We start from the raw sequence: 20,051 nt of genomic DNA, 5'->3' as shown, positions 1-20,051 counted from the left end.
TATCCAAAATATACAGAGAACACTTAAAACTCAACAATAAGAAAACAAACAACGTAATTTTAAAATGGGCCAAAGAACCAAAGAGATACCTCACCAAAGAAGATATACAGAAGGAAAATAAACATATGAAAAGATATTACACATCATATGTCATCAGGAAAATGCAAATTAAAAAAAAAAAATGAGATACCACTATAACTATTTGGTCATTCTTGGCCAAAATCCAGAAAAATGATAACACTAAATGCCAGTGGGGATGTGGAGCAACAGGAATTCTCATATATTGTTGGTGGGAATGGAAAAATGGAAGACAGTTGGCAGTTGCCTACAAAACTAAACATACTCTTGTCATACCACCCAGCAGTCATACTTCTTGGTATGTGGAGTTGAAAATTATGTCCATGCAAAAACCTGCACGTAAGTATTTATAGCAGCTTTACTCATAATTGCCAAAACTTGGAAGCAAGCAGAATGTCCTTCAGTAGGTAAATGGTTAAATAAACTATGGTACATCCAGACAGTGGAATACTGTTCAGCACTAAAAAGAAATGAACTATCAAGCCATGAAAAGACATGGAGTAATAGTAAATGCATATTACTACGGGAAAGAAGTCAACGTGAAAAGGCTATATACTGTAGGATTCCAAATATATAACATTCTGGAAAAGGGAAAACAACGGAGACAGCAAAAAGATCAGTGGTTCCCAGGGGTTAAGGGTGGAGAGAAGGATGAATAGGCGGAGCACGGAGGATTTTTAAGGCAGTGAAAATACACTGTATGATATTATAATGGTGGATCCACTTCATTATACATTTGTCCAAGCCCACAGAATATACAACAGCAAGAGTGAACCCTGATATAGACAACAGACTTTGGGTGATAACGATGTGTCAATGTAGGTTCATCCATTGTAACAAATGTACCACTCTGGCAGGGGACGTTGATATTGGGGGTCTATGCATGTGTGGAGGCAGGGGGTATATAAATCTCTGTACCTTTCTCTCAATTTCGTTGTCAATTTAAACTGCCCTAAATATATATATATATTTTTGTTTTGTTTTGTTTTGTTTTAATTTTTAAATTTAACTTAAGAAAACAAAACAGTGGAAAGCTACACACAAATCTAACAAAAGTGGGTCTGGGTAATAGGGAAAACAGAGACATGAATGAAAGCTAGACTTGGAAACGTATACTTTAGTAGATTCTTAAATTTTGTGTCACAAAAATTATGTATTGCCAACTCATAACAAAATAAAGTAGCAAGTATATAATCTTTTTTTATAATCACACAGATAGAATAGAGCAAAATATGAATGACACTTATCTTTTTGTGATTTTTTTTCATTTACTTATTTATGATTTTTATTCTCTTTGTTTACTTATTTGTACTTTGTGAGTTTTCTACAATAAATATGTATTATCTGTGTAATTTTAAGTAGTATCAAAAACTTATCATCTGACTTCCCCAAATTAATGGAGAATAATTCAGTAGTATCTCAGTATAAGCACTTTGAGCAACCTCAGGAATGCTTATGAATACCTGGCCCCGCAAAGTAAATTTTCTCTATATGTGTTCTGCTGAAGATCCTGTCAGTGAAGAGTACTCAGTACGAACCTTAAAAGAGCAAACTGCTTATTATTTTCAAACTACCAAATGCATTTTTAAAAATTTTTATTTTTTCTTTATTTTCATTTTTTATTTGTTGAAGTATAGTTGATTTACAGTATCATGCTAGTTTCAGGTATACAGCACAGTGATTCAGATATATATATATTCAGATATATATACATATCTATAATAGATATATATATTCTTCTTCAGACTCTCTTCCCTTATAGGTTATTACAAAATATTGAGTATAGTTCCCTGTGCTACACAGTAGGTCCTTGTTGGTTATCTATTTCATATATAGTAGTGTGTATATGTTAATCCCAACCTCCTAATTTATCCCTCACCCCACCCCATTTTCCCCTTTGGGAACCATCAGTTTGTTTTCTATGTCTGTGAGTCTTTTTCTATTTTGGAAATAAGTTCATTTGTATCTTTTTTTAAAAATATATTCCACATATAAGTGATCATTTTTTTAATTTTACACCAATCTACTTTCTTTCCCAGAAACCAATTTCACTACTTAATATCTAGTTAATGGGTGAAAGTTGCATTATATGTCCATTCACATTTATTTTTGTGTTGAAAGATAAAACAGAAATATTTCGTTTTCACAGACTCCCCTAGAATATGTTTTATCGATAGTCTCGTCTTTACTGCTTAAACTCATTTGGATTCTCTTCCAATACTTGTCCATTCATAAGATGAAAAGCATAAAACTATTTTATTAGAAATATTGATTTTAAATTTAAAACTGTTGAGAATAAATTGCTTGTTTAAGAAAAGCTGGAGGGGAAACAGCAAACTAGGGTGTTCTGTGTAAATAAGCACTGTTAGGGCATGCCATTCTTATAATTTCTGTGAACAGATAGTGTGCAATCAAATGTAATTCTCTGAACCTCAGCTGCAAAGAATAAGGAAAGCTGCAGCACAGTATTGTCATAGTCAATGTCTATCAACAACTTAAATTCATGGTACATACATAATACTAGCACATTCATTGTTCTCCCTCCTTGTCCACTAGATACACTGGCAAATAAGCATTTTGCCAGAGGAAGATCACAAAATGCTTTCAGAAAATGTCTGCAACATACTCTAAAGGAAATAAAAGGAGCCTTTAATCAGGTCCAATAAGCAATGATCCAATATCCTTCAACAAACACTGCTCCAGCTCCCAAAAAACTGGTCTGTCAGTGTGCAGGAAGGATTCTCCCATCAAGTGCTAAAGGAGCCCTTATCAAGGAATGACCTGAGTTCTTCCTAGTATGTCCTTCAGTGAAGAGATGAACACTTGTCTCCAAAGGACTTCCTAGAACTCTGCGCAGTGTGGGTAAGAGAAGGCTGAAAAAGTACAGCCTCCTTTAAAAGAAAAACAAGTCATGCTGTGCGGCATTTTAAGTGTAAGCGTGGTAATTCGTATGCTGGTGAATGCCATTAATCTGGAAGTTTTCCGCAAATACTAAATACATTCATTTCTTTGTTAGATATTCCACATAAGTGAATGTTACTAATTACAGAAGCCATTATCTCAAAGCAGTTTTTTTTCCATCCTAAACATGTACAAAGAGTCTATCGCACCACATTATCATTTTTTAAATAAAGAGTATTATAAACATAATTTCACTCTTTAAATCTATGGAGACTCATGTAAAGTCCTATGAAGCAAGGATTGAGGGGTGTAAGGCTATCTGTTCCTATACGCTACATGCCACTGATGGCTGGGCTGTGTTTTTATAGTTTTTCTGTCAACTTTTTTCACTCCTCTCTTTTCCCTGCTATCTGCTATTAATTCAACTTACTAACAGTATGTGCTGCCTGTTTTTCAGACACTGGGTGAGACCTGAATGGTAGCGCTCAACTTCTCTTACAGATCCCAGTGAGCTCTGGGCAGGTCTTTGGTGTTCAGAAGCTTTTGTCAATTACTTCCAGGCTTAAGACAAAATATGTTATAGGTTAAATCTGACTTCTGGAAAAGTGGTGGATTAATTTAATATAATTCCAGAATTTTATTAACTGTTTCAACATTCTAACCTGCATATTGTCACAAAAGACAACACTATAGTTAAGTCAAAATTCTATGGCTTGGGGACTTCCCTTGTGGTCCAGTGGCTGGGACTCCGTGCTCCCAATGCCGGGGGCCTGGGTCCAATCCCTGGTCAGGGAACTAGATCCCACATGCCACAACTAAGAGTTTGCATGCTGCAACTAAAGATCCCATATGCCGCAACTAAGAACCCCCCCCAAATAAATAAATAAATAAATATTTTAAAAAAATTCTATGGCATGAAAAAAACAAAACAAACAAAAACAAAATGAAACAAAATTCTATGGCATAATCTTCTCAAGGTTGTCACTGTTTTCAAAATGATGAACTCTCTCAGGTTCCCAAAGCGCATCCCTCAGAACACAGGATAGTCATAGGTGATATAGTGAGTAGTACTACTTAGAACCAGCTCCGGGGTCTCTATCCTAGGCACTCCCCATCACCCTCAGTGCTCGGGGCTTCCTCAGGACCAGGAGGGTAGACTTTGGATGAATAGACTGTGGTGTCCGCAAACATGCAAGCAAAACTTCTCCTGGGGTGGGAAGAGAAGTGGGAAAGAGACTCAGAAAGCAGAGAGCCAGGGCACAAAATGCCAAGGAATCCAAAAATTCTAAATGAAAGTCTGCATGCCAAGTCATTTTGTAGGTATGTCAGTCAAGGTAAGAACATGGAACACATTTTAACAATTTGTTAGCTTAATGTATAGCTCTTAAATATATTGGCATACGATATATAGGTGCTCATTTGTTCTTATGTTTCAGCAAGGCAAATAACTGATCCACTGTAATTTCTACAAATTCTGTGAAAGCGAGAAACTTCTTACCTTGTTCACTGCTATAGCTCCAGGACCAAACACATAACTGATGATGAAAAAGGTACCCCAGGGTTAAAAAAAAAATGTTTGAGAAATGCTACCTTTTGCAGTCTCCTTTGGAGGATTAACTGTGCAAATTAGCATTTTAAAGGCTTTGAGAAGTTACAGTTTTAAGCAAGCCCCGCCCACCTACCCACCCCCCTACCCCTCCACCCCCGACACACACACCTCCCCACCCCCCCGGAGACCTTCTCACATCTACTTTATGGTAGAAGTCTTTTAGGAATTGATCAAATCGATGACATATACCTACCAGCCCACTTTTGGAGCAACTCAAGACACCTGGAATGGACATAATTTACCCTCAAATATGGTCCCAGATACAATCCAAACATTACAAAAAGCTAAGAAATATACTGGATACTCTTGAAGGAAATAAATACAAGATTTTCTTTTTCATGAACAAATCAAGAATTTAATGATAGCAAAAAAAATAATCTTTTCCTGGAATTTTTCTACCTGAGAATAGACAGTTTAGAGAGGGATGCAGAGAGAAAAAGTAAAAAAACCTATCATATTAAATTCAAGGTGAGAATAAACATCCTATAAATTTTAATACTCATTCAACACCTTGTTTATTAATTTAAAGTGTAATTTATTTGTTGTCACTAATCTGGATTCAAATGCTGACCAATTCAGCACTTTTAGTTTAAGCATGAAGATCTATTGTAATTAATACCGATGCTGATTATGATTAACACTTGGCATCAGAGCAAGGCAGAGTGGGAAATTTACATTATAGGCCTTTAGTTTAACCTGGAACTACAGATAAAAGTGGGGATGTATATTAGGACTCTTTCAGAGACAAGTCAAATATATCCTATTCAAACTGGCTTAACTACATAAAAGGAGTTACTGCCTGATGTAACTGGGAAGCATATGGATGCCATTGACCTTGGAAATAACTGAATTAAGGAATTCAACTCACTCCTCCCTCCTCTGTTCTTCTGCTTCTTCTCCCCATTCCCTCTCCCCTCTCCTCATGTCTCTTACTCTTTCACACAGCCCCAAGTTATAGCATCACAGCTCAGAAACCCCAAAGTACAGAGCACTTCAACTTTCGGTATATAAAAACTTAGGGAAAGAAGTCTCATTGGCCAGGCTTGGGTCACATGTCCCATTAGATCAACTGCTAAGACCCAGACAGGTATGCCACTGCTTGACATCAATGACATCATAGGGTGAGATAAATCAACACATGGCAGGTAGTCTTACCAGAAGAGGGGAAAGGAATGCTTGACATACAGAACTTCAGTTGTCCCAGGCAGAGTGTAATTCACAGCACTCTTCAAGTGTCTACAAAGGAGGGTGAGAAAGATCATTAAGAATTAACTTCTAAAAAATAAAATTAGATTTAAAAAAATAGGATAAAGATGTGATACATATATATACAATGGAGTATTACTCAGCCATAAAAAGGAACAAAATTGGGTCATTTGTAGAGACGTGCATGGACCTAGAGACTGTCATACAAAGTGAAGTAAGTCAGAAAGAGAAAAACAAATATCATATATTAACACATATATGTGGAATCTAGAAAAATGGTACAGATGAACTTATTTGCAAAGCAGAAATAGAGACACAGACGTAGAGAACAAACGTATGGATACCAAGTGGGGAAGGGGTGGGTGGGATGAACTGGGAGATTGGGATTGACATATATACACTACTATGTGTAAAATAGATAACTAATGAGAACCGGCTGTATACCACAGGGAACTCTACTCAGCGCTCTGTGGTGGCCTAAATGGGAAGGAAATCCAAAAAAGAGGGGATATATGTATACGTATAGATGATTCACTTTGCTGCACGGTAGAAACTAACACAACATTATAAAGCAACTATACTCCAATTAAAAAATAAAATTAAAAAAAAAGAATTATCTTCTAGTCAAGAGGTCAACAAGGCAAGTCAGGGCAATAGGGAAGAAACAGCTTCAGAGACAGAGGCACACACAACAGCTACCCCTTCCTAGTTATGCTACGGAGACAGACTAGACTAGTTTCTTGTCATGGTCTCTCTGAGTTCAGCCTCACAGTCAGAAAAATGAAAAACTGCTTTGAAAATAATTGTAATGAAGGTGAAAATACATAGGTTGACATTGGTAATTATTTACTTTGCTTTTATGTTATCCTGATTTCTTATGAGGTCATTATCTGATGAAAAGGCACATAATAAAAGCTCCTTCTACCCGAATTCCAGCACAAACTATTGCTAACTCGCTATGTGACCTTGGATAAGTCACTTCATCTCTTTGTTCCTATAATGTAAGAAGTTTGGACTAAATCATCTCTCAAACTTCTTTTGACTATAACATTTTATTATTATGTGGAAGTGTTTTTACAAAGCTTTAGCTACTGTGCTTCAAAAATATAGGGCACAATAAATCCAACCTCTTTTGTTAGTGCTTGCTGGTTCTCTTCCCCTTGAGTCCTTCTCACAGGATGAATTTGAAACTTTTCAGTTTACCAATGTGCTTCTTATATATACCAAGACTTTAAGCTCAGCTCTAAAATCAAAATGCTAGTATAAAAAACAAAAAGAATCGCTTTCATTTAACACTTTCACAGAAAATTTTTAGCTATTAAAATGTAGCTATATAATTAAAACTTAAATAACCATTGTAATGTAAAATAGATTTCAGATAAAATCTATCCTAAGGAAAAGACAGAAGAGAGGTTTAAGGGAGAGATTGAATAAGAGGAATAGGATGTATGGGGAGGGAGAGGAAGCAAGGAAGAAGTGAAGGAAGGAGAGAAATAAGTTGTTTAGCTTTAGGTAATGTGGGAACAGCCTTTGGAAACCAAAAGCTCAGTGAAAACTGTAATTTGAATTTGAAAAATACAATCAAGGAAGGCAACTTTTATCATCCCTTATATCATATGTAATGTCTACTAAATCTCCCAGACAATAAACAGAGATCAAATTATCTTTATTATACACACTCGTGCTCCTCACCTTCCACCCCAACCTCCCAATACAATACAAAAGTCCCAGGCAGCTGACTTAGCCGCCAGCCACCTACACTGTGGGCTGGGCTGCATGCGTTAAGGAGTCTGAGATGCAAATGACCAATTCTGCTCTCTAGATCATGCTTGACATTGCACTAAGCAGTATGGTTCTTCCTGCTTTGCCTTCAGGGGATTAAAATTTTGCTTTCACATTGGGTGAACCAACTTCAGAGTGCCCTTTCTCAGGACTTCCTATTATGTGAGAACGATAAACACTTCTTATTATTAAAAATGTAAAAGTTGACTTCAGAGACGGTGGTCACTTGAGTATATGACCACTCAAAACTGTAACCTATAAGAATTGGGGGATTTAAAAGGAGATTTGTATGGATAACATGCCCAGACTAAGGACCCTACAAGGGCTATAGTCCACGGGTGTAAATAAACTGAATGTCTGGAAATACCCAGGTTAGCTGCATACAAATATGTAAGTGGAACATGTTCAAATGTCTTATTACTTTGAAAGCAACTGCTTTCCATGCCCAGAAGGGTGGCTACAATTGACTGGAGCAGAGCTCCCAGCTCCTTGAGGTGCCTCAGATCTCTCATCTCTATACAAATTCTTGCAGGTTCCTAGGTCTGCTGAGTATCTTTTTAAAGCCTTGCTATACCTCTGTACTCTCATACCTACAGCTCAGTAAACTGTGTTATCGCTTACTTCAATAAGTGGGCTTATTGAGCATTTGAAGGATAACTGAAGATTTGAGTCTCTACCCATCCCTGCAACAACAAAGGGTGAGTTAATTAAAAGCTTAACTAATTTTCCTCACCCACATGGCCTTTTCTTGTGGCCTGGCTCCCAGCCAAGTCCTGAAGGGCAGCCAAAGCTGCCAAAGCCAGCTCCCCAGCTGCTGGGAAATGTGGTGCTCAGATTATTACATAGTGGCCAGATTACTATATGTTAAAAGCAAATAAAACATAGGTTTTTAATAGATAACTGACGCTTACTAACATGTTATCATTTTCTTAAGTTTATTAGCAGTATGAGGTTCTCATCACGCAAAACCACCACTCTTCACATCCACAGTTGTTAAAGCATGCAGTGGCTGTTTCTCGCCCCAAAACATTTCCCCAGATATTGAACTGACATGTTTTGCAAATAATAAAGGTGAAACCATCTTTGAAGCAGTAGCACAGAAAATACAATCATACAGCTCCACAAAGAGAGTAGAAGAGAAACTTTGCCCAGTTGGTGACCTATTAAATTTCTCAAAACTGTGTTGATTCTAAACATAAAACCATTTTACCATTTTTGTAAAATAAAGGAAAATCTTTTCTAGTTCTAATATTCTGCTTTCTAGAAACCAAAAGAAATGATCGATTCTCATTAAAGAGATAGGGGATGGAGCATTGTTTTTGCTGAGCCAAGAATGTTTACAGTAAATGTGGGTAAACCTAAAATTCTTGAGCAAATATATGTATCAAAAAGCATGTTAGGGACTTCCCTGGTGACTCAGTGGTTAAGAATCCACCTGCCAATGCAGGGGACACGGGTTCGAGCTCTGGTCCGGGAAGATCCCACATGCCGCGGAGCAACTAAGCCCGTGCGCCACAACTACTGAGCCTGTGCTCTAGAGCCCATGAGCCACAACTACTGAAGCCCGCGTGCCTAGAGCCTGTGATCCACAACAAGAGAAGCCACCTCAGTGAGAAGCCCGCGCACTGCAATGAAGAGTAGCCCCCACTCGCTGCAACTAGAGAAAGCCCGCGCAGCAAAGAAGACCCAACACAGCCAAAAATAAAATTAATTAATTAATTAATTAAAAAAAAAATATGTTAGTTGAAATGGCAAAGGCATACAAAGTTCAATGGCAAAACAGAATCTTTCCTTGAACCTCCATGACAGTTATCTCATTTCTCCACTTGACCTTAGCAAATAATTATAGTTTCACATAAGCCAAAATAAGATCCAAAGAAAGGAAATTCTTCATCCTACCTGTGTCACTTCAGGGTATGTGCTGCAGGGTGAAGGGAAGAGTGGGTTGGTATAAACCGCTATCTGATAAAATGTAAATTGCTGCTCCAGCTTCCCTCCTGCCAGAGCACGTGGGACTTGACTCCACGACTCTCACCATTTGCTCATCATCTTCTTCAGGTGTCTCTCTCCCCACAAATCCATGAACTTTTCAAAGATAAAATATGTCTTTTATCCCCAGCATCTTTCAAAATACCTGAAACTCAAAGTTTGTTAAACTAATGATTTCAATGTTCAATTTACTCATTAATATAGTAATTCCAGGAATCTTGGTTTAAAAAATCATATAATGGGAAAAACAAGGTCTCATATCTCACTCAAACCATAAATATAATAGCAGAATTCCCTAAATGACAATTACTTCCAGAATATACCTATAACCACAGGTTCATATATAAAGCCCAAAAAGTGTAAAGGAAACTAGAGAAAAATACTCTGTTAATTTCCTTTCTATGCATCTGTTGATGGAATCATATTTTGAACTACCTTCATACTCTACACATTGAACTCCTGGCTACCTGGAACATCAGATACTAGTGTCTCATTCCCTGGTTATCGACCTCCTGGATACCAGACATTTGACTTGTTTCTGATACCTGGTTCTACATTATAACCATTTAGGATAGCATAGAATGTGAATTATTTTATCTTCAATTTTCTCAAGAAACATAAGATGAATTTCCACCTAAAACGCTAGTTTTTAAAAAAAATACATTTTACGTGATTAATACAAAAACCTAATTATTGAAACTAGAAATGACTTTCTCAGCATATCAAATTATCTCTTTTATCCTTTTCAAGATTATCCTTGAGACAATAGATGAGCATCTTCAAATATTGTACACATCAATAGTATTAACAAATAATTCCCTGAGGTAGTATATAATTATTATTTTCTTCATTTTGTAGATAAAGTGATTGAGAGAAACAAGATTATTTTCCCAAGTTCTCAAAAAAAATAGAAAATGTAACATTAACACACCAAACCCTCTGGTTATCACGGATCCTATTTACCTCCCTCCAAAAAGGATTTGAAGTTATACACCATAAATGGTACTCAGAACTAATGTTTTCTGAGTACCTAAAATGTGCTGAACGCTGTGCTAATAACTCAGATAATAATTAAAACAATGAAGAAAGTAGTGTTGGTCTCATTTTACACATGAGAAGACTAAGACACAGAGGGGTGTTTTTTCCAGGATCACATAGATAGGAAGTATTACCATCCAAATTTGTTCAGAATTTGAACCCAGGTCTTTCCAACACCAAGGCTGATACCATTTCCTCTACAGTATTCTAACATAGGTATAATTAAACCAGACGCACATAATCCCAAATGAATGAATGAATAAATTAAAAAATAAATAAATAAATAAAAGACAAACCATAAAAAAAGCAAGCTATAAAAGGCTGGAGAAAGAGAAGATAAATACATATTCCCAAAATACACATACTGAAAAAAACCTATTGCATTTTAACCCAAATCTTAGGTCTGCATTATGAGCCAAGACAAAGAGGGAAATCAGAGGGGTAGCAGCTCTTATTTATTTAATAAAAAGAACACTCTCAGTCTATCAAGAAGGAGAAACAGCTTACAAGTTCTAAGAGGGATTTCTTATGTATGTCACAAACTGAACCTCATACAGTAGAATCCATTTTCTCCATAGCAGTTATCCAAAGATCCGGAGGTGTCATTCACATAGCTGTTTCTTCACAGACACACTTCCATAGCCAGGTACAGGCAAACCAAAAATAAGGCGCTGATAGCACAATTGAAGAAAAACAACAATGTCCCCATACAAAGCTCTAACTTCCTCAGATCATAAGATCTGAGTCTTTCTTTCTCATCTCACATTCATTAGCAAAACACCTTTCTGATAACAAGTAAGAATGGGCCTGCTGCCTCTGCCAGAACTACTGGTCATTCTTTAAGTCATTTAGCCCGTCAATCAATCAGTCAGTCAACAAATATTTATTGAGTGCCCATCATGTGCCAAGTACTGTGCTCGGTACAAGTGAGCTCGACAGATCTTGTCCACTTTGAGGAAGTTGACTCTTTCGTGGAGGAAACAGTTTACCTAGTCACCCAAATACTTATATTCAAACTCCAGTACTTGTTATGAAGGCATTAAAAAAGTGCCAGGAGAATAAAGCAGAAACTAACACACCATTGTAAAGCAATTATACTCCAATAAAGATGTTAAATAAATAAATAAAATGAAAAATAAATAAATAAATAATAAAATAAATAAAAATAAAATGCTCTGAGAGCCAGTAATAGGGACATGATCTAGCTTAGAGCAGAGGCAGAGAACAGGTTTAAGAAATGCATCACTCCCTGAGTTGAGTTCCACGCTCCATGAAGGCATTTGACCTCACCCAGCTGCCTGAGCTGCTTAAGCTTTATTACCAGAGGCTCTTTCCCTAAGCCCAGTACTATGACTGGCTCAACTATGGCGGAGTGGTAAAGAATTACTTGCAACATCATGAATTTTCATTCACACTGAAAGGTGATATTTACATTCAGTACCAATCCTTCAACAACCAGAGTGATTTGGAAAAGGAGATGCAGAAAATGAATCCATACAAGATTGATATAGGCTTAGTATATTCCCACAGACCAAATCAACACAATACAGTGCATCTGGGAGCTTTCCATGCTCAGGAAAAAGAACTGGTGTTTGACATTGACATGACAGTCTATGACGATGTGAGGAGACACTGTAGTTGTGCAGACATGTGTTCTAAGTGCTGGACCCTCATGACGATGGCCATATACATCATCAACTGAGCATTGAAGGAGGACTTTGGATTTAAACATCATCTCTGGGTATATTCCGGAAGGAGAGATGTTCATTTTTGGGTCTGTGATGAATCAGTTAGAAAACTGTCCTCTGCAGTACGTTCTGGGATATTTGAATATTTGAATCTTGTAAAGGGTGGTCAGGACGTTAAAAAGAAAGTTCATCTAAGTAACAAAAATTCACCCTTTTGTCAGAAAATCTATAAACATAATGAAAAATACTTTGAAGAATATGCTTTGGTTGATTAAGATATTCTTGAGAATAAAGAAAACTGGGATAAGATTTTAACCCTTGTTCCTGAAACAATGCATGATGAACTTCAACAAAGCTTCCAAAAGCATCACAATTCACTTCAGCATTGGCGGCATTTGAAGAAAGCAGCCAGCAGATATCAGAATAACAGCAAAAATGACCCTGGCTTGAGTGGGAGATCATGCTCCAGTACTGTTTTCCACAACTGGATTTTAATGTTAGCAAAGGAATCAATCATTGACTGAAGAGCCCTTTTAGTGTTCATCCTAGAACAGGTTGCATTTCTGTGCCTATTGATTTACAGAAAGTGGATCAGTTTGATCCATTTACTGTCCCAACCATAAGTTCCATTTGCCATGAATTGGATGTTAATTCCACTAATTAAGAAGAAAAACAGAATAGCGCTGAAACTGATATCAAACATAGAACCAGAGATTATAAGAAGACCAGTCTAGCTCCTTTTGTAAAAGTTTTTGAGCAGTTTCTTGAAAACCTGGATAAGTCTCGAAAAGGAGAACTTCTCAAGAAGAGTGGTTTATAAAAAGACTTCTGAAAATAACTACTCCCTTTATACCAATGTGGATATCTTCTACCTTCAACCAAGAATCAAATACTTCAAGAGCCATTTAACAAATATAGCAGAACTAAAAAAAAAAAAAAAAAAAAAAGAAATGCATCCCTGAAAAATGACATATGAGCTGAGATCTGACTTGCTTGCCGATTAGTCATTATGTGTACAGTGTCACCTTAGAGACCAAGAATTAAGTATACAAAGAAGCCTAACATTCACAACTTTGAAGAAGTTTAAATTCAATTACACAGAAAAGACGTGTACACATGAGAAGTTTAATACAAGAAAGCATTAGAAAGGCATCAAATATGTGGCACAAATAAGTGGTAAAAGGCAAAGGGACTGATGAATCATTAGGGGCTGGTGTAACCCAGAAAGAGTTCTCAGAGAAAGCAGGACAGGATGTAGACCCTACAACAATGGTTTTCAAATGTTTTTGACTAAAACACACAATAAGAAATACATTTTACTGAGTCAACTTTGCTGTTCAGTAGAAATTAACACTGTAAATCAACTATACTTCAATAAAATTTTTAAAAAATTGAAAAATATATATTTTAAACTATGGCACAATATAAACATACAGATATAAATAAAAGTAAAACAAGTTTCATGAAGCAAAGCTTGTTCTCACAAAGTGAGATCCAATTGATTGTTTCTATTCTATTTCATTCTCTTAAATTTTTCTTTATGCTGGTCACAATCCACTAAATTAAGTTCATTACCCACTAATGAGTCAACCTAACATTGGAAATTTCTCTAACAGAAAATATTTCTGCACACAGTAAAGGTCCTTCATGAAATAAAAGGAAACCCAAAAGTAATTCTCACCTCCTACAAAAGTGATCCAAGCCAGCATGACCTCTAACTCTTTTCCACCATTCCTTCTGCTTCTCCTCATTTCCAGTTGCATAGCTACCTTAGCAATAAGAAATCCACACCCAGAATGTGGCTACATCACATATGTACATGATAACATACCACCTTCTAGCACCACCAGCAGCACCAGCCTGATTCTTAGTCGGAATGTATGAAGCTGCTTCACAAGAGCATAAGTGAAGGTTGCTATCAGAGGACTAGATCAAGATTTCAGATCAGACCTGCATTTTAGGTCCTGAGGCTACACATAAACAGAGGGAATTTATCCATTAGTCCCATATGTTTCTTCATGAGCATTCGTTTTTGACCCAATTCAGTTTTCCAAGGTCAGACTTTTTAAAATTGATCAGACCTCCAGTTACTAAAGATAGAAAAATATATATCATGCAAAGCAGGCTACCAATTTTCCACAAATTTATGGTGATCCCTCATCAATACCCACCAATGTTGATAAACTTTTCATCTGGGAAGGAGCTCTCATTCTTTAGTCATGCCTAACTGAAATACTCACTTTCATCAAGTATAGACTTAACAAAAGCCTCCAAAAATTTGCCTTATAGATTTGACCTAAGAGCCTAAGAGGAACAGTGCTCGTCATCACCAGCTTCATAAACAGTTCACAGACATTCCTCAGTGTTTTCTTTTTTAAGGAAGAGAGAGTTGTCTAAAAATAAAATGTTAACTCAAAACAAAATAATAATCAGTCTGAACCAGGCAGGAATCAGGTTCAGAAATGCATCCATTGCATTTATTGATACAAATGATGAAAATATATTTATTGATCAGGTATTAAAAATTAAAACCCAAATTAATAAATATACATTTCTCATTTTGCCCTACCATTTACAAGCCTCCTTTAAAAGTCTGGAAGAATGGTCATCTTAGTCTGCTGATAGGCATAACTAATGTTAACAATCTGGGAAGGAACAGGGGAATTCCTCAGCTGACATATATGTCACTGTGTTTCATACGCACCTGCTAACCTACCCCAGTACCAACATTACCAGGGGAGATTGGAGATGCCTCCTGGCCAATTTGGCTCACTCAGGAGTTTTTTGTTTGTCTGATGTGTGTGTGTGTGTGTGTGTGTGTGTGTGTGTGTGTGTGTGTGTAATCTGAAGAATACTGATGGCATTTAATGCTCTAAAGCTAAACCAGGAAGGTGAGGATGAATGCTCATTTATGTCTACTCTTAACCAATGCCACTCCAAAGGGCAGCAGTGTCCCTAGAATTGTCATTTTCCTTAAAATGAATCTTCATACCTGCATAGGCCCCAATTTTAGGGCTAAGGCTCCTCTAAGAATGAATAAGAGGTCTTTCTGTAAAGCAGACCCGTAAAGTTATCTATGAGGTTTTCGTGACTAAACGACCTGTTAATGAGATTTGGATGAGATCTGATTATTCTTCCTTCTTTAACGCCAAAGATAGTGGTTAAGTAGGATTTACATTTTTAAACTTCCATATAACAAGCTGGGACCAGGCTGCTCCGGTCTATTTAAATTATTGCGAAGGAATGAAATGCATTCACTTACTACTTACTGTATTTGCTCTCCTACGCGTCTCGCTGTTGATAGGTCAGGGGTGGGAAAGGCAAACTGCTGCTACATCTTTTAATCAAAAGGCAAGGTGAGTTGCTTTTCTCCGGTTCTTCGTGGGGTAATTTGTACATTTACAACAGGAAGGGCTGGCTTCTGCCAGGGGTGGCCTTGGGGAGTCCAAGGAAGCCCTACAATGCACTTCCAGGGTGGGAGTCACCGGAGGAAAAGGGCCTTGGAGACCCCGGCGCGCAGTTGGGCCGCTTCCAGGGCATCGGGCCGCAGCCGTATGGCCAGCTAGACGCCTGGGCGGGCCCGTCTTCCTCCGCCAAAGTGGGCGGTGAAGGCACCTCCCAGGCCTCTTCGCTCAGGTTTGGGAGAAAAGGCGACAAAGGCCCGAGGGCAGCCGGCCGGATGGGAGGACGAAGCGGCTGCGGCGCTCAGCCATCGCGCCCGAGGTCCCCGGCGGGGCGCAGGCGGGGGCGCTGCAGGGAGGCGCGGACTGCGCGACCGGGGGCTGCGGCGACCTCCCAGTCCTGGCGGCCAGGGAGGGACCCCGGGAAGGCCCTGGCACCCGACTGGCGCCCCCCTCGCGGCCGATCGGTGGGTGAGCCTGTGGCTCCCGAGGCTCGAGACGCCCCCCGCGCGGCTGTCCAACCCGGCAGCCGCGCTGCGCCTCCCGAGTGCAATTTGACCGGTGTGTCCCCGGTCGGTCGCCTAAGGCCACGGCTGGGAGGACAGCGAGGCCGAAAGAGAAAAAGGGAATGGGGTGGGGGAGGGGATCGGGAGCGAGGAAGCGGTGTCATTTACACCAACCGGGCTCTTTCCTGACCCAGCCGCTCATCTGTCACCGCTGTCTCATTCCTGTTATTTACATCTGTCTTTAGCATTCTAATTACTCGCTTTATTACTTTAGCCTGAAGGAATCCTGTAAAAAACAACGGAGATGAGGATCCTACCACACAATAAAACTGCCCAAAATCCCCACTGCACATTATACAGAGCACTTGAGAATATTTGTGCTGTTATATGACCTCAGTATGTCCTTAGATTGATCCTATTATATCTTTCTCTCTTCTCTTTCTCCGTGTGTATGTGATGAACTCTGTTAAGGTGTGGAGTGTAAGAATAAACTGTTTAACAAATGATGAAAATAAGATTATTCTTGGAAGAGGAGGTAAAGGGGGAGATGGGTCTTCCCTAAAAAGACTTTGAGGTATTTGAACCAACCCCATCCAGGTCCAGTTCCTAAACTCTTGGTTTTATTTTTTACTTAATCTGATAAAGTAGCGCTATCTTCACACACAAGCTAAGGCTGAAAGAATCTTAGAAATTTGGAGGAGAGAATAAAATGCCTAATGTCATTCATTATCTTGCATTAATCTCTGAGTTCCCAGAAGGTCTCAGGAGGGGAAGTGAATTTAGAGTAGTGATAAGAAGTGGGGTTAAAAAATCATGGTGGTTGGAATGCTTTTCTTTTAATGTGAGATTTAGAATGGGGTGCAATATCTTACAAACAAACCCCTGATAGCAAGGTTCACAGATACACTCAGTACTTGAATCCAAAGGAGGCTGATCTAACCTACCAGAAAATTCAGGACAAAATGCAGCTTTCTGTTATTTATTCCTTCTAGTGGAATTATCGTTGCACTCACTTGCAATTTTCTGGCTGTACTAATGTTTGTCTTTATTGTGTTACACTAACATAATCTCCTCCAGAAAATAAAATGACAAAATGTATAGATTTTCAGATAAATAACTGAGGTAATTTATTGGCCTCCATGCTCTTCTGATGGTGTGGTTGATAGATAATGTAATAATATGTACATAATTAAGCGGGTTTACTATACCTGTGTCAAAATAGGTTCAGGGGCAGTAGCTCTGTCTTTAGGCCTAGGGTTTTCTCAATGGATATTTACTTCCTCCATCCTGTGGAATAAAGGGCAGAACCTCAGGAAGTAAACAGCTAGGCACTAAGTGAGGGATGGAGGTATGAAGAAAAAAAAAAGAAAAGAAAACTGGCAAATTCTCTTATAAAGGATTTTAGATTAGAGCCCATTTTTTTCATACTCCCCATCCCAAACCTCATAAGGTTCAGTGAATAGATGAGAAGAAAAAAAAAAGAAAGAAAAGAAACATTGAAGACAAACATACTCCTTCCCAGAGAAATGAATGACTTACATCCAGGTCAAGGAGCGGTGGGGGGGCTTCCAAAACACCTTTGCAGGATCCAGAAATCTTCCTTCAAGGGAGCATGAAGGCTTCTGGGAAATCATTAATAGCGAACTTGGCCACCACATGCCCCCTTGCCCTGGCTTCTGGAGGTTGCCCATTCAAGGCATGGTGTACTTGCTCTTCCAAACTCATCTAAATTACATCAATAACAGACCGCACTCTTTAATGAGCTCTCAACTTTAAAGACTTGAAAGATATTAACAAGCCGCTTGACAAATGGTGCTTAGAAGCACATTAAAGACGCTGCTAATGGAGCGCATAATGACGGCTAATTTTCGATCAGATATAAATTAGAGCCCCAACAGTTATTTGCCTTAAGGACTTTATGTAAATGATTCTGTTCTGTATAAACTGAAAAGCGAAGAGAGCCCTGCCATTTTGGCAATCCTTGTGGATATGATTAATAGATCTGCAAGAGAACTGGGCAGAGACAACTGATGGCATTTCCATCTAAAAGTCAATGTGTTTAGGTAGTAAATATGATAGCTTCTAGAGTCAATGTGTGCTTCTTCTTCAACCGAAAGAGTAAAAGACGTCCTTGGCATCTCCTCCACATGGTTAAAGAGGTACACAAAAGAAGATCATTCAGCCTCATCTCCCTAGACCTGCACCTCACACCCACTGAGATACCCAGAACAGCCACAACTTTCTCCTTCACTGGGACCCACATCTGCGTTATATGCTCCCTAAACACACATCCCCGCATCATCTTCAAAGACACCGTCAACTGTACTGGGATCTACGCTCTATTGATCACTTTTTAGAATCCTTTTGCTGTGAAATTGCTTGAGCTCTCATTCCTAGCTTTGCACACAATTCAGGTTCTCTAAGACAGTGCTGGGAAGAGGAAGGGATTGGGAGGAGGAAAGTGAAGAGGAGGAGGGGGGGGAGGAGGAAGGGGGAAATGATGATGGTAATGGTGAGGTGGGAAGAAGGGGAGTGGAAAAGAATGTGAGAGCAGAAGAGTTCAGATAGGAAAGATTGGAGGAACTCTAATACCTACCTAACTTAAAGTGGAGGAGACATCTGTAGCTTTGCTTTTTCTTTCTTTCTTTCTTTTTTTTTTCCTTCTGTGCCTTCCACATTTTAAGAGTTAAGTCTCAAGCCATCAGAGGGTATAAAAGGGTTTGGGGACTGATTCTTCAAGTTGATTTCCTTCCAGCCTATTCCTGCTCTGGTGGTTCATGGGAAGCTTGGAAGAGGAGTTACCCTAAGACTGTGTTACCTGTGTCCAGTTTCTGCTTTATCACGTCTATTTGACATCAGCTGGGGTGATTGCCACGTTTAACACTGGGATTGCTTAGAGCTATTTCTGGTTGCAGTTTCAGAGATAACATCCTTTCCTGAACAAGGGGAAAGAGTTTGCGTAAGAGTGAATTTGCATAACCTGAAAAACCAGCAAACTCTAGCTTGTCAATGATTTGTTTATTATGAATTACAAACAAACAAAACCTCAGCCTTTCTGCTGCAGGAAATTCAAGCATTACTGCATCTCAGGGCAGTTTTCTCTGCCTTACATACACAATATAAATATGGATTTGGGGGGAGGGGGTCGTTTTTTCATAAGCAATTTGTGGGCGGTGTTAAAGTTAATACAGAAATCCTGCCTCAATAAGGGAGCTATTTCTACCAGTGACACCAGCTTCTAAGATTTCCTCATCCAAGCCATTTGAGAGCTAAGAGTAATGAGAAGAGCACAGGGGAGGGGAAAATGGAAGGGTGAGGCGTTGAGCATTAAAAAGATTTCTCCTAGACTGATTAAATCATTTTATCTTGCAGTAACTGATACCTAATAGCCAGGAGTTAAATGGTGGAGAGTAAGGATGCTTCTTAACCATCATTACTGAGTTATGAAGTAGTTTTAAATTGGGGTACAATAAATACGATTGCTCTCATCTTCCATTAATCCGTCTACTCTTCCCTCTAACCCTCCTCCCCAATCACACACACTTCTAGGGCTAACAGGACACGGGGGAAACATCTGGACATTTCTTCTACCCACCAGTGTAAGATTCTGCAGCAATGGGAGCAAGTAGAAAGAGCAGACTCAGCTCTCATTTTGTCTGACAGCAACATCCAGCCTCCCCTCTGTTTTCCACTGGCTGTTGGATGCTCCGTGTGATGGCAGAATTGGATGGTAAAAACTAACTTGGAAAAATAAAACTTAGAATTATGTGAATAGCAAAATTAATCACAAAACTGCAGAACTCTGATCTCACTGGGTTGGGAGAGAGAAAAGTGGCTGAGCTTTTTAGAATGC

General features: G+C 38.7%; 1 pseudogene across 1 annotated transcript; it reads left to right on the top strand.

The window, feature by feature from the left end:
* The first annotated feature begins 4,705 nt into the window (after positions 1 to 4,705).
* Positions 4,706 to 15,949, top strand: LOC309627727 (DNA primase small subunit pseudogene; annotated as a pseudogene). The gene has a single exon. The product of its transcript is annotated as a DNA primase small subunit pseudogene (transcript).
* The last annotated feature ends 4,102 nt before the right edge of the window (positions 15,950 to 20,051 follow it).

The sequence above is a fragment of the Balaenoptera borealis genome (assembly GCF_965194805.1).
Source record: "Balaenoptera borealis genome assembly, chromosome: 4".
NCBI lineage: Eukaryota > Metazoa > Chordata > Mammalia > Artiodactyla > Balaenopteridae > Balaenoptera > Balaenoptera borealis.
The sequence above is the reverse complement of the archived record's forward strand: the minus strand, read 5'-3'. Positions and strand labels throughout refer to the sequence as shown.